This window comes from Dipodomys spectabilis, unplaced genomic scaffold (genome assembly GCF_019054845.1).
Source record: "Dipodomys spectabilis isolate Male_0828 unplaced genomic scaffold, ASM1905484v1 ptg000002l, whole genome shotgun sequence".
Classification (NCBI taxonomy): domain Eukaryota; kingdom Metazoa; phylum Chordata; class Mammalia; order Rodentia; family Heteromyidae; genus Dipodomys; species Dipodomys spectabilis.
This window is the reverse complement of record NW_024870679.1, coordinates 470,851-487,526: the sequence shown is the minus strand read 5'-3', so window position 1 is coordinate 487,526 and position 16,676 is coordinate 470,851. Positions and strand designations below refer to the sequence as shown.

The following is a 16,676-nucleotide window of genomic DNA, read 5'->3' as shown; positions in this document are numbered from 1 at the left end:
GGTAATGAACTTTCTCTTTCAATTTCATTGAAGAGTTTGAGGAGTATTGGTGTGAGCTCTGCTTTGAAGACCATGTAGAATTCCACTGTAAAGCCATCTGGTCCTAGGCTTTTCTTAGATGGGAGGTCCTTATTGCTGTTTCTATTTCAATGCTTGATATGGGCCTGTTAAGATGGTTTAACTCATCTTGGTTTAGTTTTGGCATGTCAATGTTTGCTAGGAAAAGGTCCATTTCTGCCTAGTTCTCAAACTTATTGGCATAAAGTTTTGAGAACTATTCCCTTATAATTCTGAATCTTGGTTGTTTCTGTGGTGATGTTTCCATTGTCGTCTCTGGGTTTATTTATTTGGGTGTGTTCTCTTCTTTTTCTGATAAGATTTGCTAAGGGTCTGTCAATTTTGTTAATTTTTTCAAAGAACCAACTCTTTGTTTTCTTGATTCTTTCTATGGTTTTTTTGGATTCTAATTCATTTAATTCTGATTTGATTTTAATTATTTCTTTCTGTCTACTGGATTGGGGTTTATCTTGCTGTTCTTTTTCAAGGAGGTTCAGATGTCTCATGAAATTGTTGGTTTCAGATCTCTCCAATTTGTTGATGTAGGAACTCAGAGCTATAAACTTGCCCCTGAGTACTGCCTTTGCTGTATCCCAGAGGAGCTGGTAATTTGTGTGCTCATTTTTGTTGAATATCATGAACATTTGAATTTCCTTTCTAATCTCTTCCATGACCCACTCGTGATTCAGCAGTGTGTTGTTCAGCCTCCATGTGTTACAGGATTTTCTTTGGTGGCTTTTGGTGTTGAGTTCTAATTTTATTCCCTTGTGGTCTGAGAGAATGCAACGTATAACTTCAATGTTTCTGAATTTGGACAAGCTTGCTTTGTGGCCTAAAATATGGTCTATTTTGGAAAATGTTCCATGTGCTGCTGAGAAAATGTGTATTCTGATGCTGCTGAGTGAAATATTCAGTAGATGTCTGTTAAATCTAGTTGATCTATGCAGCTGTTTAGATCTGCGGTTTCTCTGTTGAGTTTTTGCGGAGTTGATCTATCTAGTGGGGAAAGTGGTGTGTTAAAGTCCCCAACAATTAATGTCTTTGGATCTATGTGGGATTTGAGGGAAAGTAGTGTTTCTTGGATAAATTTGGGTGCTTTGTTATCTGGCGAATAGATATTTAGAATTATAATATCTGCCTGAAGGAGAGATCCCTGAATTAGTATGTTGGGACCTTCTTTATCTCTTCTCACTAATTTTAATTTGAAGTCTATTTTGTCTGATATTAGGATTACAACTCCTGCCTGTTTATGGGGGGCATTTTCTTGGTAGATTTTGTTCCAGCCTTTAACATTGAAAATGTGTTTGTTTTTATGGGCAAGATGTGACTCCTGAAGGCAGCAGATAGAAGGATCTTGCTTTTTAATCCAACTAGACAGTCCATGTTGCTTAATTGGAGAGTTAAGTCCGTTATTGTTGAGAGAGAGGACTGAGAGGTATTTGGGAGTTCCTGCCATTTTATCCACCTTCTTGGGGGCTGCAGCAACTGGGTTCTTCCTATGGTTCTTGGATTCTCAGTTTGGGTGCAGTTTCTTGGCCTTTATTGTGGTCTTGTTGGTTTTCTATGTGTAGGACATCTTTAAGAATCTTTTGTAGGGCTGATTTGGTGGAGATATATTGTTTCAATTTTTCTTTTCTATGGAAGGTTTTTATTTGACCTTAGGTTATGAAGGAAAGTTTAGCTGGGTACAGAATTCTTGGTTGATAGTTGTTTGTCTTTAGGGCATGGCATACAACATTCTATGCTCTTCTTGCTTTGATTGTCTCTGCTGAGAAATCTGAGGTGATTCTAATTGGTTTTCCTTTATAGGTGATTCATCTTTTCTCCTTGACTGCTTTAAGGATCCTTTCCTTGGTCTGAATTGATCCTGTGTGGATTATAATGTGACGGTCAGATGTCCTATTCTGGTCTGGTCTATTTGGAGTTCTAAAAGCTTCTTATATCTAAATAGGCCTATCTATTTGCATGTTTAGGAAGTTCTCTGCTAGGATCCTGTTCAACAAATTTCCTATATCATTAAGTTCTTTCTCTAGGTGCTCATGTACATCCATTATCTTCAGATTTGGCCTTCTGATGGTGTCTTCCAAGTGTTGGATAGATCTATCATATTTCTTGGACTTGTCTTGGATGGTTGTATGTTTTTCTATAATATTTAGGCTGTCTTCAATCCCTGAAATTTGATCTTCTGCATGGTCTAACCTACTATCAAGACTTTCTACTTTGTTTTTTATTTCTTTTCCTTCTAGTTGGTCGGGTTTGATGGCTTCAAATTCTTTGTTGGAGCTTTGTTTTAGATCTTGCATGAACTTCTTTACTTCCTTAATTTGGTGTTCAGTGTTTATTCTCAAATCACTTAGTTGATTGGTTATGGTTTCCTTGGATTCCCATTCCTTCTGTTGGGTTCCATTCAGCATTCCCTTTGTGGTCTCCCTGACTTCTTTCAGTTCTCTGTTTATGGATTCCATGAATGCTTTTAGTGATCTTTCTGTATTCTCATCCCGCTCTCTCAATTCCTGTATTACTCTTTGATTAGCTTCCTCACGTTCACGCAGTTCCTGTAGTTCTCTTTGAGTGTTCTCAACCTGCTCTCGCCATTCCTGACTTTCTCTTTCAGTTTTCTTAAGTTGCTCATGCAATTTCTGTATCAATCTTTGAGTAGCTTCCTCACGCTCATGATATTCCTGTATTAACCTTTGTTTTGCCTCCTCTCTCTCCCTATCATGCTCATACAGAGTCCTTTCCATGTTTTCAGTCTTTTCATTTACCATGTTTACCAGTAGTGTTTGTAGAGCTTTCTGGGAACTCTCCTCTGGATTATTCATTATCTTTTCTGTCCCCTGATTATCATGAGTGGGAGTTGAGATACCCGGACTTGCCTTTTTTCTTGTGTTTTTCTGGGTTGCTCTGCCCATTTGGGATGAAAGTAACACCCGTTTTGTGTTAGCACACTATTTTAAGGCAAGCATCAACCAAAGTCTGTAGTTGCACAGTCAAAAGTCTGCAGATACAATCTAGTTCAACAGATATATCTATTCAACATCAAACAACTATGTATTAATGGGCTACAAACCGCAAAGAAGAATTTGGCAAATGGAAATTATTAGGTTTAGGGAGAGATGTGGGTGAAAATCGGCATAGAGGGATGTGGAAAGGTAGAGGGAGAGTTAATTTAACTAAATCCTAATCTCAAAGTGGGAAATAGGTTGGATAGAATGATAGGAGAGAGAGAGAAAAAAAGAAGAGAAAAAAGACAAGGAAAAATAGAAAAATAAAAGTTAAAAGTACAATACTTATAATTACGCAAATTTGAAAACGTAGTATTCAGAGAAGAACATGGATAGAATAAGAGAAGGGACAGGATAGAAAGAGATGTGAAAAACTTAAAAATAAAAATGCTTAAAATATTATATAGGTATAAAGAGGTTGTACTGCTATTAAGGAATTTAAGTCTTAGAGGTTTTAAATTGAGTAATAAATTTCTGGATTAAGTGTGTACACAATGGGGGCTAAGGTCTAATAATCAACTACGGGTATATCTGAGGATGAGCAGAACAGCAATTAAGTCATGAAAAGAATGAAGGAGAAGAAAAAGTGAAAAGAATGAGAAAGAAAGAAAAAAAAGGATCAAATGCACTAGAGCTAAACACAAAAATATTTTTTACAAAGAGAAAAGAAAAAAAAAGAAAAAAAGTACACACAGATATACCCCTAAAATAAAAATTATAAGAGGAAGAAAAAAAAAGTTAATAGAAACCAAAATTTTTTTTAAAGTTAAAAATTAAAAATTAAAAAAGTTTTAGAAATTTTTTAAAAATAAAAGGTACAAAAAAAGAGTTCTTTGATTTTTTTGGGGGGGGGATGGGAAGATCCTGTATCTCCCTTGTGTCTGTAACCAGTCTCTTGTTGGAGTCTCTGGTCTGCTTGTGGTGTTTGATTTTCCTGTACTTGGATGATTTCTTCAGTCAATTTGTTTGAGCAGGCAGAAAAATGCTCTGCTTTACCCTGTATTTTGTGATCCTCCTCCCAGGTTAGTTCTATGGCAGAAAGATCTGCTTTGAGTATCACAAAAGAGGGAGATGGCTGTTTCCTCTAGTTTGGAGATGCTGTGATGAGGCTAGGTTCTGGGTAGAGTTGAGGCCTTTCAGCAAACAGCAGCTTTTCCCTGAGGAGCTAGCTTCTGAGACACTCACAGAGCCCAGCCTGGAGCCATTCTCAGGGTTTATGTTTACTGACTTTCAATTGATTGTCAAGGCTGCTAAAGGGAGGGGCAGCTTCTGGCTCTGTTTACCCAGTGAAGAAAGCCACTCCTTGGACTGGGTGACTTTTCCCTGGGTGGAGCTGAGTCTGGCAGGTCAGGTTAGGTTCCTGTGACCTGCTAAATGACTTTTGTTTTCTTCCAAGGCCTGAGTTGGAGCTAGCAGCTCAGCTAGGCCTTTGTCAATATCAAAGATGGAGATCTCTGGTAGTGGCGGGGAGGGGTGGCCTTCCCTCTTCTGCTCCCTGAGAAGGAGTGAGGATGTCAGGCTTCTACTCACACTGGAGTCTTGGTTCCTGGATCGTCTCTGGTCTGTGAGCTGCAGGATGAAGATGTCAGTTCTTGCTGGTGTTGAGTAGAATTTGCTCACCTGCCGCATCTGGAGCCTTTGTCCCGGACTCTCTGTGTTGCAGGTATGGCGGCTATGGCCACCACCGCTGCTGCTGCTGCAGCCACGGCTGCTGGCAAGTGCTCAGATTTGTCTCCTTGTCTGGATTTTCCCTCTCTGGCCAAACTCTCTGTACTATGATGGCACACTTGGTGTGATTCTCTGGCTTAGGACTGTTCACTGGAACACTAAAACTTCTTTCTATGTGAGAACTTGTTTAGCCTCCAGCTTCTCCTTCGCCATCTTCCTGGAACTCCTCCCAAGACATATTTTTTTTAACCAATGATCTAGTTTTGAATGTTATTTGATGGTTCAAGTTCAAGCCTTTCTAAAAGTCAGATAAGATGTAATTTCCAAAATGCATCAACATTTAGAACTAGCTGTAGCTTATTTTCTGTAGTTTATAGGCTTATTTAATCCAACACATCCTACTGTGAATCCAATCATTCCTATACTCTCTGCTTCATAGCGTCTATTAAAATCACGCTAGATATTAGATATTTATTTTTTCTTCCAGAAATTTTGTTGGTTCATATAACTAAATTAGGTGTCTATTTCTATACCTCCATGTTGCCCTGAACTACATGTTTTTTGTCTCCACAGCCATAAGCTAGATCATTGCCTTGTTCATTGACACCTGTAATACTTAGCCCAGAATTCTGAAATTTAACATTAATGTATTTTTTTACCTTACTGAACAAATATTTTGTTTTAGTGTGCTGAATTATTTTATAGTACCTAAGAAATAAATGCAAGGACACAGACTAACCCCAGATTTATAGAGTCAGAAATAGACTACAGAAGTTGAATTGTGCTTGATAATTAAACATAGAGAATAAAGAGCAACATTTACACAACTGTGCCTTTCCCACATACCCCATACCCTTGGCCCAGAGAAACTGAAGTGGGGTGGGTGTATCACTTCAAGATATTCTTGGCTTCAGACATCACCATGGTGCCCATAAACAGGTTTTGAGGGAAAAGGAGAAATTGACCAAGAGTGACAGCAGACAGCATAGATTACACATGGCTATGTTGTTTAAACTTGCAAGGATGCTAAGGTACTTGTCATGGAGAAGAATTCAATTAAATAAAAACCATTATTGCAGTGTTATGTATATAAGGAAGTTCTTGAGAAACTCTTTGTATAGACCTATTTTCTACTATTCAATAAAGAGCAGATCCCATGGACAGATGGGCCTGAGATTGTAACTCGGTGAAAAAAATTCAAAAGTCATCTTTGTTGGGATGAGTTGAGCACTAGTTTTAATATTCAGTATCCAGCACTGAAAAAAACGGATATAGATTCCTGTCTCCCAAAACTCAAATCTAACAGGAGATGGATAATAGATGAAATAAAACAGATGGTAAAAATGCTTTGAAGAAAAAACAGATGCGTGACGTTAAGAGCAAAGAACAAGATGATCAGCAATGCTGAGGAGAACAGCTTCAGTAAATTTATGGGAGTGGAAGAGTGTGGATGGTGTGGAAGAGTGATTATTATAAAAAGAATAAAAATATAGAGTGTACCTGTCTATTATGCAAGAAATATATATCTGCTGAGGATGGAGAACCTGTAGAAAATGAGCATTGCAAAGATTCTGTTAGAGAGAGAAATGGAGAATGAATCAGGTGAGAGGAGATCCGAGCTATACTGGATGCTGTAGAATATGCTCTGAGGACAGGTTATCAGTGGTAGAATCCTATCACCAAAGGGAATCTCTACACCTCAATTTTCTTATCAATAGTGTGTGAAAGGTGGGTGTCTAGAATTCCAGCTTTTTAGAATGCTCTGAGTATCAAGGTTTGGACTCAGCTCAGGAAGACAAATCCAAGAGACTCTATTTCTACTTCACTAGCAAAAAGCCAAAAGTGGACCAAGTGGTAGAACCCCAGTTGTAAGCAAAAAAAAAAGTCTGAGGCAGAGTTTAAGGCCCTGAGTTCAGTAACTGCATGAACCAAAAAAAAGGTAGTATGGGAAAACAATGATTTCTTCTATTTTTTCTGATCAGAATTATAACTACAAGCATATTAATAAAGTAATTTCCCACTCTTAATATCCCATTTCTCCATTGGCCAAGGAAGATATTAAGGTAATGCATTTGCATACTCTAGCAACTACAAATTATTAAGGGAATCAGATAATTGAAAATCTGTGGGTTGGTGGTATTGTTGTTCTTGAGAGGGTCTTGCAATATAGTCCAAGCTGTTCTACAACTTTCTATGTAGGCTAGGCTAAATTAAACTCATGATCTTCCTGCTTCAAATTCCTGAGAACTGGAATTTACAGGTATACACCATTATGCCTGACTTGAAAATATTTTTTTTATCAGATCAGAAAAATAATCAATTTTTTTCTCCTTAAACAGACTTCCTACTTTTCTATACTTATTGAGGGAAAAAACCTCAAGTTGCCATTTATGGTATAAGAAGGCAGCATTGAGACACATTTAATAGGAAAATATGAATCATTTCCTGCCAGGTTACAGAAAAACATTTACATTCTAGATTTAATATTTCACAAACCTTGATCCATCCATCTACTGAGGGGCATCTGGGTTAGTTCCATATCTTAGCTATGGTACATAATGCTGCAATATAAACATAGTCGTGCTGATAGCTTTAGTGTGGTCTTGTTTGTGATCATTCGGGTAAATACCCAAATGTGGGATTGCTTGGTCATATGGGAGCTCTATGTGGAGTCTTTTGAGGAGCCTCCATACTTCTTTCCAAATTGGTTGAACAAGTTTACACTCCCACCAACAATGCAGTAGGGTTCCCTTCTGTCCACATCCCCTCCAGCATCTGTTGTTATTAGAGTTCTTGATTTTTGCCATTCTAACTGGGGTGAGGTGGTATCTCAATGTTGTTTTGATTTACATTTCTTTTATGGCTAGAAAGGTTGAGCATTTCTTCATGTGTCTATTGGTCATCCTTCTTTCCTCTTCAGAGAAGCTTCTCTTTAAGTCTTTAGCCCACTTATTTATTGGGCAGTTGTTTCTCAGTAGATGAATGGATCAAGAAAATGTGGTATATACACAATGGAATTCTATGCCTCCATCAGAAAGAATGACATTGCCCCATTTGTTAGGAAATGGAAAGACTTGGAAAAAATTATATGAAGTGAAGTAAGCCAGGCCCAACGAAACATAGGTCCCATGGTTTCCCATATTTGCAATAACTAGTATATGTCTGAGTCAAGCAGAAAAGATCAGATAAGTTGATGTTAGGGGAATGAACCCCAAGATAAGTATTCAAATTTTTTTCATTTCATGCAATTGTTTCTAACATATTTACAAGATGATTTCTTTGTTGCTTTGTAGGTCCCTCCCCCACGGTATAACCCCTGCTTTCACTGTATTTGATGTTTGGTATAATTTGTGGAGGGGAAGGGAAAAAACAAATTGTTTAACTAGGGACACAGGTGGACCCATTGCAACAATGATGTACAAGTCGTTATGTCGAAAAACAAACTTTACAACTTTGGTGGGCGGGTGGGGGGAGGATCGAGTGGAGGGAGGGGGGAGTATGGGAAAGGGAAACAAAGAGGAGGCAACAATGCTTGATAAGAAATGTACTGGTTATCTTGCCCATGTAATTGTAACTGCTCTGTATGGTATTCTCACAATAAAAAAATATTTCACAAACCTTTGGGAAAGAGTACATGAGCTTACTACTTGTGGTGTTTGAAGAATTTTTTTCAGTTGTACTTTTATTATCTTTAAGTAATTATGCAAAAGGTTACCTTTCAGCAAATCTATTTATAAGTATAATGCACATTTTATTTTATTGACATGGCAGATTCTTTTACTTTTTTGTGCTTGTTAATTGGGTTTTTCTTTTTAATTTATTTGTTATTGTAAAGGTATTGTATATGAGTCAGATGAAGAGTTCATTTCTTTTGAACAATGTCATTCCCTTCCCTTGCTCTCTCCCAGTTTTTCTTGCCCTTTTCCACCCACAGGTTGTATAGCTCATTTTCAACATAATCTAGTGTGCATCACTGCTACATTTGTTTATATTTTGTCCCTCCATTTCTGTGCCCCACTTTCACCAAAGACAGATAAATGAACAAACAAGAAAAAAGGAAATGAAAACAAAAACAGCAACAGAGAAAAATGCCTCTTGTTTCCATTTCCTGGAGTTCATTTCTATAAAAAGTATTTTATATGGTCAAATGCACATAGCTATTGGGCCTATGTGATACTCTCCTAAGAATATCCTCCTTTGGACTCACTGTGTGAATGCATAGATACCAGTATAATTTATCATGTTCCAGTACATTTTTTTTTCATTTACCATTCAGTGTGTTTACTTGTAGATTTACAGGCACATTCTAGTTATCACAAATGAGAGAAATCTTAAACTAGACACATTTTTTAATTGCAAGGTTTGTTTTGGTCTTTTTTTTTGGCGAGCATTACCTTTTCTTTTTCAAAATATTTTTGTTGTTATTATAAAGGTGATGTTCAGAGGGTTACAGTTACTTAAGTCTGGTAAAGAGTATATTTCTTTTTGAAAAATGTTACCTCCTTCCTAGGTCCCTCCCAGTTATTTCCTCTGGTCTCTACCCATAAGTTGTATAGCTCATTTTCGACATAGTTTCTAGTGAGTACTACAGCTGCATATGTTCACGATTTGTCCCTCCATTTCTGTATCACCATTGCCCTCCCAAAGAAATAAATGAACAAACAAGACAAAAAGAAAAGAACAACAGTCACAAAGAAAAAAAAACTCTTGTTTCCATTTCCTGGAGGTCATTTTGATATATATTATTCTATATGATCAGATGTATATAGATAGTGCGCCTTTATGTTCCTCTCCTAAGAATATCCTTCCTCCATCTCACTGTGTCTAAATACATAAAGTCCTGCATAATTTATCATGTCCCAGTTTATATATTTAACACCCAGTGAGTTTATTTCTGGATTGATAGGCACATTCTAATTACCACAAATAAGGGAAACCATAAAACCTATATGTCTCTGGGTCTGGCTTACTTGCTTAATGTAATTTTTCCAAGTCTTTCCATTTCTGTACATTGTAAAGGTGTTGTATAGAGGAGTTACAGTTGTATGAGTCAGATGAAGAGTTCATTTCTTTTGAACAAAATCACCTTCTTCCCTTGCTCTCTCCCAGTTTTTCTTGCCCTTTCCTACCCACAAGTTGGTATATTATCATACTTTCTGATGGATGAGAGAATTCCATTGTGTACATATATCATATTTTCTTGACCCATTCATCCATTGAGGGGAATCTGGGCTGATTTCGTATCTTGGTTATGGTAAATAATGCTGCTATCATGATGGTTGTGCTGGTGGCCTTAGTGTGGCCTTGTTTGTGTTCTCTTTAACGAAAAGTGCTGGCAAAATTGGCTATCCACATTCAGAAAGCTGAAGTTAGATCCTTATATATCACCATGCACCAGAATCAATTCCAAATAGATCAAAGTTCTCAAGGCTAGAAACCATGAAAATATTACAAAAAGGGTAGGGGAAACACTACAGCACCTTGGTACAAGTCAAAACTTTCTAAGATCCAGAGTCACAACAAAGACCAGATAAATGGGACTGCATCAAACTTAAAAGTTTCTGCATGGCAAAGGATATAGCCAACAAGCTAAATAGAAAGCCCACAGAATGAAAGAAGATTTTTTTTTTTTACTGGCTATGTATCAGGCAAGGGCCTAGTATTTAAATATAGTTAAATCTCAAAAAATTAACCTGCTCCCAAATAAACCCTCAAATACACAACAACCCAAATTAATAAATGAGTTAATGACTTGAGACTTCTCAGAAGTAAGAATGGCCAATAGACACATGAAGAAATGTTCAACATCTCTGGCCATAAAAGAAATACAAATCAAATCCACATTGAAATTCTATCTTACCCCAGTTAGAATGAATGGCCATTATGAAGAAAATGATTGCTAACACATGCTGGTGTGAATGTGGCCAAAAGGGAACTCTATTACACTGTTGATAGGAATGTAAACTTGCTCAACCTCTGGAAAACAGTATGGAGGTCCCTCAAAAGACTAAACATAGAGCTTTCCTGCGACCCAGCAATTCCATTCTGAACAGTTATGTAGTATAATGCATCTTGATCAATATCACCCCTTTAAAAGTTTTTTTTTTTTTTGGGTCCGGTCGTGGGGCCTGAACTCTGGGCCTGGGCACTGTCCCTCAGCTCTTCAGCTCAAGGCTAGCGCTCTACCACTTGAGCCACAGCGCCACTTCCAGCTTTTTTCTTTTTGCTTATGTGGTGCTGAGGAATGTAACCCAGGGCCTCATGCATGCAAGGCAAGCACTCTACCACTGAGCCATCTTCCCAGCCCCCCCTTTAAAAGTTTTTTTTGGTTGTGTATTTGGTTTTTGTTCTTACTACAAAGGAAGATTGAGATCTCCAATGGTGATTTTAAAGTTCAAATCTATAACTAGAATGATAATATTTCTATTAGTCTATCTAGATACATACATAGAATATGCATTAAAAAGTGCATGGTAAGAGTAACCCAAGTAGTGATTTTTTTCTCTGGTTTTGCTCCTCCCAACAGGTGGTAGACTGGAGCAAATGACCCCACAGCTGCTCCTCTGCTAGGAGTCTGGGGTCTGATCATATTCAGAGAGGATACAAACACATTAGAAAATGGATGGACAGGGGCTGGGAAGGTAGCTCAGTGATAGAGCGCTTGCCTTGCATGCCTGAGGCCCTGGGTTTAATTCCTTAGCACCACATAAGCAAAAAGAAAAAAGCCGGAAGTGGCGCTCTGGCTCAAGTGGTAGAGCGCTAGCCTTGAGCTGAAGAGCTGAGGGACAGCGCCCAGGCCCAGAGTTCAGGCCCCACGACCGGACCCCCCCCCCCAAAAAAAAAAAAAAAGAAAATGGATGGACATCTTGTTTCCCATTTAGAGTTCTTTGCAAAAAAGAACAACAGAATGACAGCAGCCCTGAGTGTATGAAGGATGCTTGGAAGCAGAGAGCACCACCAGCATCTTGGGTTCACAGGGCACTTACTCTTAGCAAAGTTTCTGGGCAAAACTAAGAATCTGAGCTTAGCTTACCAGGCCCAGGGACCACTCTACTTCTGGCTACAGCTTCCATCCTGCCCCTTTCATCACCCATAGTGTAGTATTTGCGGTTCCTATTCATTTCTTATGAAGGGTTTTCATTTTGAAGCTTAAAAATTCACTTTTGCTTTGGTAAGTGAGGTAATACTACCTCACATTTTTATTGGAAATTGGTGAGTTTATTTATTCTCTTTCCTTACATCAAATGTACAAAGGTACTTTTCTTATATAATATTGTGCAGAAGTTTGCACACCAATCTCCTAAAAAGTTCTATGTTGATACAATGAATCTTATTTTCCTAGCATCCAAATACATATAGTTCATATACTCATATAAGATCCCCAATATTTTCCAGAAATAACCACTATTACTTTGTTGAATATTCTTCCAAACTATTTTTCTCAGATTATTGAGTTATCTATATTTTACTATCATGAAACATATGGAATTTGAGTTTCTGCTTTAAGTAAATTAGTAAAAGTACAAAAACTAAAAAGTAAATATTTATTTACAGTAACCAAATAATTATAACTAATGATGTGTGTGTGTGTGTGTGTCTGTGTGTGTGTGTGTGTGTCTGTGTGTGTGTGTGTGTGTGTGTGTGTGTGTTTCAGTATGCCAGTACTGTAGCATGAATTTAGGGCCATGACACTTTCCCATAGCTTTTTTCACTCAAGGTTAACACTCCACCACTCTACTTCCAGCATTTTGTCAGTTAATTGGAGAAAAGAGTTTTTGAACTTTTCTACTCAGGCTGACTTCAAACTGCAACCCTCATGTCTCAGCCTCCTGAGTAGCTAGGATTATAGGTATAAGCCATCAGTGCCCAGATGCCAATGTATTTTAAAGTTGGTAAATGCTGATTTCATCTGTTTCATTTCTTCTGTTAGACTGCTCTGTTCTATAATGTGTGAATTTCAGTAAAAGCAGTCTTTTGGGCAAGTGAAGTTGAGGTACATGAAAAAAAATCCATTATAATGCACTCCAATATGTCATTTCATTTTGGTGAACAACACAGTGAGAATTACATAATCAAATTTTTTTTTTTACTATATATGGTTTTCTTGATGGATATTGGTAGAATCTATTTGTCAAGAACATTGTGCTGTCTTGAGCTTATAAGTTTCTTTCTCTACTCAGAATGTTCTTGTCTTCCTAAATTTTACTAGTATGTTTCTGCAAACTTGGCTCTTTGGTTCTAACAGATAAAAATTATATGCCAACATTTAGATGCTGATGTTCATTTTTCACATTATTTTTTAGTTTCCTAATATGAAAATTTTGAATCAGAAAAAATAATGCTGATAAAACATTACAGATGAGGGCTGGGAAGATGGCTCAGTGGTAGAGTGCTTGCCTTGCATGCATGAGGCCCTGGGTTTGATTCCTCAGCACCACATAAGCAAAAAGAAAAAAAGCTGGAGTGGTGCTGTGGCTCAAGTGGTAGAGCGCTAGCCTTGAGCTGAAGAGCTGAGGGACTGCCCAGGCCCAGAGTTCAGGCCCCACGACTGGACCCCCCTCAAAAAAAAATTACAGATGAGGGCCTAAAGCAATATCATAGAGGTATTGAACTTGTTCAGAATACAGTGTTTGCACCTGTGGAATTATTAAAAATGAAATCCCTTTGTACTATGAATCTGTTCTAATTAAAATAGTAAATAAAAATAAAAATAAATAAGATACAATAAAGTACTAATATATTCTATACATTAAAAACTTTTATATTCATATGTATGTAATCTATTGATGGGTTGCTATGAGATCTTGTAAAATACATTATTTAGAGGTCAAAAATCAGTTTATAACTCTAAAAGTATATGCACCAATGTCAGATAGAGACATTAATAATTTTGAAAGTGAACTTGAAGTTTTCTGGAGTTGAATTCATGCCTGGGTGAATACAGTGGTGATATACTTACAAAGTCTAAACAGGTAGATTGTCAGATAACCAGTTCAAACATCAATAATCCAAAGTCTCAGAACAGAATTTAAAAGACTGAAAGAATCTCTCTTTCTCTCTCTCTTTTCTATCCTCAATTGAGTTTTGTTTTTATTATTCATTTTTATTTTTATCATGCAGGTATTAAGACATGAATCAAAAGAAAATGAATTTAGGGCTAGTTTGTTTCTATTACTATAAACAGGTTTAGAAATTATTTGTTAATGGAAGAAAAAGCAAATTTGGACTCTTTCTTCCTTGGAGCTGGAAGAAAGAGTTCTATTAGCTGAACTCCTGAAATATCTAACATCTTGTTTTAGACATTATGGATTTTTGTTTGATTTATCTTTATTTTGTTTTGGTACACTGAAGGCAGCTACAGATCCTCTGAACAACAATAACAATAAGGCAATGCTCAATACAAATACCTTAATTTGAATGAAGTATACTAATTTTTCAAACATAAATGTTATTAATCTCAACTGGTACTTTGTCAATGCCCAATATTCAATTAAAAAAATTATGAGACACAAGAAAAATCAAGTAAAAATGATTTTATTTTTAAAGGTAAAGCAATCAATTTTAAAGAGAGAAAAGGCAATATAACAAGAAAGTTACTAATGTGGGGTCCAGATTCACCAGATACTATGTGCTGGGTGCCAGTGGCTCATACCTGTAATCCTAGCTACCCAGGAGGCTGGGATCTGAGGATCACGGTTCAAAGCCAGCCCGGGCAGGAAAGTCTGTGAGACTCTTATCTCCAATAAACCACTACAAAACCGGAAGTGGTGCGGTGGCTTAAGTGATAGAGTGCTAGCCTTGAGCTGAAGAGCTGAGGGACAGCGCCCAGGCCCAGAGTTCAAGCCCCACAACCAACAAAACAACAACAACAACAACCACAACAACAGTACTATGTAATAATTGTCTTTAGATGACTTATTAAATTTAAATGGCTTAGCAATCACTTTAGAAAATATATTACTTGCCAGATGCTGGTGGCTCATACCTGTAAACCGGGCCACTTGGGAGGCTGAGATCCGAGAACTGTGATTCAAAGACAGCCTGGTAGGAAAGCCCACACAACTCTTGCCCCAGTAACCAATAAAAAGCTTGGGCTCCTGTGGTAGACCATCAGCTTTGGGCAAAAAAGTCAAGCGATAATGTAAGTCCCTGAGTTCAAGTCCAAGTACTAGCACTAAATAAATAAATAAATAACATAAATCTGATAATAAAACAAAGATAAATGTTCATAATTTTTGTTGTTGTTGTTGTTGGTCACTGTCCCTCAGCTCTTCAGCTCAAGGCTAGCACTCTACCACTTGAACCACAGAACCACTTCTGGTTTTCTGGTGTTTATTTATTAGAGATATGAGCTTCATGGACTTTCCTGCCCGGGCTGGCTTTGAACCGTGATCCTCACAACTCAACCTCCTTGGTAGCTAGGATTACAGGTGTGAGCCACCAGCATCTAGCTTGTTCATAAAATTTTTGTGAGCAGTAGCTGTGTTGTAGTCCCACCACAGGCACAAAATAAATCAGAAAAATATTACCTAGTATTAATAACTACTTAAAATATGAACTACTAAGTTGTATTTGTTTCCATGTAGTGCTGGAAAGAATATCTACAGACTTCAGCCTCAGAAGAGTTATATTACTTGACTATTCTGTGAAATCAGAAGTCTATGAGGTAAAAATACGTGTTAGGAAGGCTGTGTTCTAAGTGTTGACATCGGTTTTCTTGCTTTTTATTGCATGTATGTTAACTAATTTATTTCACAGATTTAAGACCAGAAAACATAGTATAGTGGATATAGCCTAACAAAACTTGCCACCCTCATCACCTTCCTGTGCAATGTGCCACATCTCTACCCTATAAGACAGAGTATTAGTGGAAATGGAAGCCGAGGAAACTGGCAGAACAAAACTGTTTGACAAGTGGTGAACATAGCATGTGACTATTGGTTTCTATACTTTAGAAATCAGGAAAAGCCTTTTTGGTGTTGGAAAAAAGATCAGGAGAAGTAGAGATACAGATATCAGTTATTTAAGATAAGCTCATGCTAACTACAGAGGGGTGGAAATGTTGTAAATGAATTATAATTCTGCTGGGTCTCATTTTTAAAATTTTTATTTTTTCCACTATTTTTATTAGCATCAATTCAGGGAGGGTTCATTCAGACATGTTTATATATTCTTACTATATATCTTGATCATCACACTCCTTCAACCTCCCCAAATAAATAACAGCTCCCATTTTATTTATTTATTTTTGTTTTTGTTTTTGGGTCCGGCCTTGGGGCCTGAACTCTGGGCCTGGGCGCTGTCCCTCAGCTCTTCAGCTCAAGGCTAGCACTCTACCATTTGAGCCACAGCGCCACTTTCGTTTTTTTTCTTTTTGCTTATGTGGTGCTGAGGAAGCGAACCCAGGGCCTCAGGCATGCAAGGCAAGTGCTCTACCACTGAGCCATCTCCCAGCCCTCCATTTTATTTATGTCCAGATAGATTTTGAACATATTTACCTTCTTTCAACCTCTCCATTTTCCCTACTCCCCCTTACGAATACCCCCATCCCAGAAGGACCCGCTTGACATTCTTCTCATTCATTTTCAAGTGTACAATAGTTGTTCAAAAGATATTTTTAATTTTTTAAAATTTTGTTTTATTGTAAAGAAACTGTACAGAGAGGTTACAGTTACATGAGTAAGGCATTTTTTGTGGAGCATTATTACCTCTCCCTTGTTTGTTCTCCCACTAACCCTTCCCTCCCTTACCCTTACTTGGGACAAATTGTCTTTATTGTGGTCTGTAAAGTTTGTGAAGTCTATGAGCTTTTACTGTACAGCTATTTCTTTCACACTGGATGATATGTACATTGCTTTCCTTTTGCTTAGTGTCAGCTGTTCCCTCTTTCTCTCTCATTCCCTCCCTCCCATCGCTGCCATTGAATTGCTTAGTTCATTTTGATCA

General features: G+C 37.5%; 1 pseudogene; it reads right to left on the bottom strand.

Moving 5' to 3' along the window:
• Positions 1-5,269, bottom strand: part of LOC122108863 — a 36,373-nt pseudogene extending 31,104 nt beyond the window's left edge.
• Positions 5,270-16,676: the final 11,407 nt, after the last annotated feature.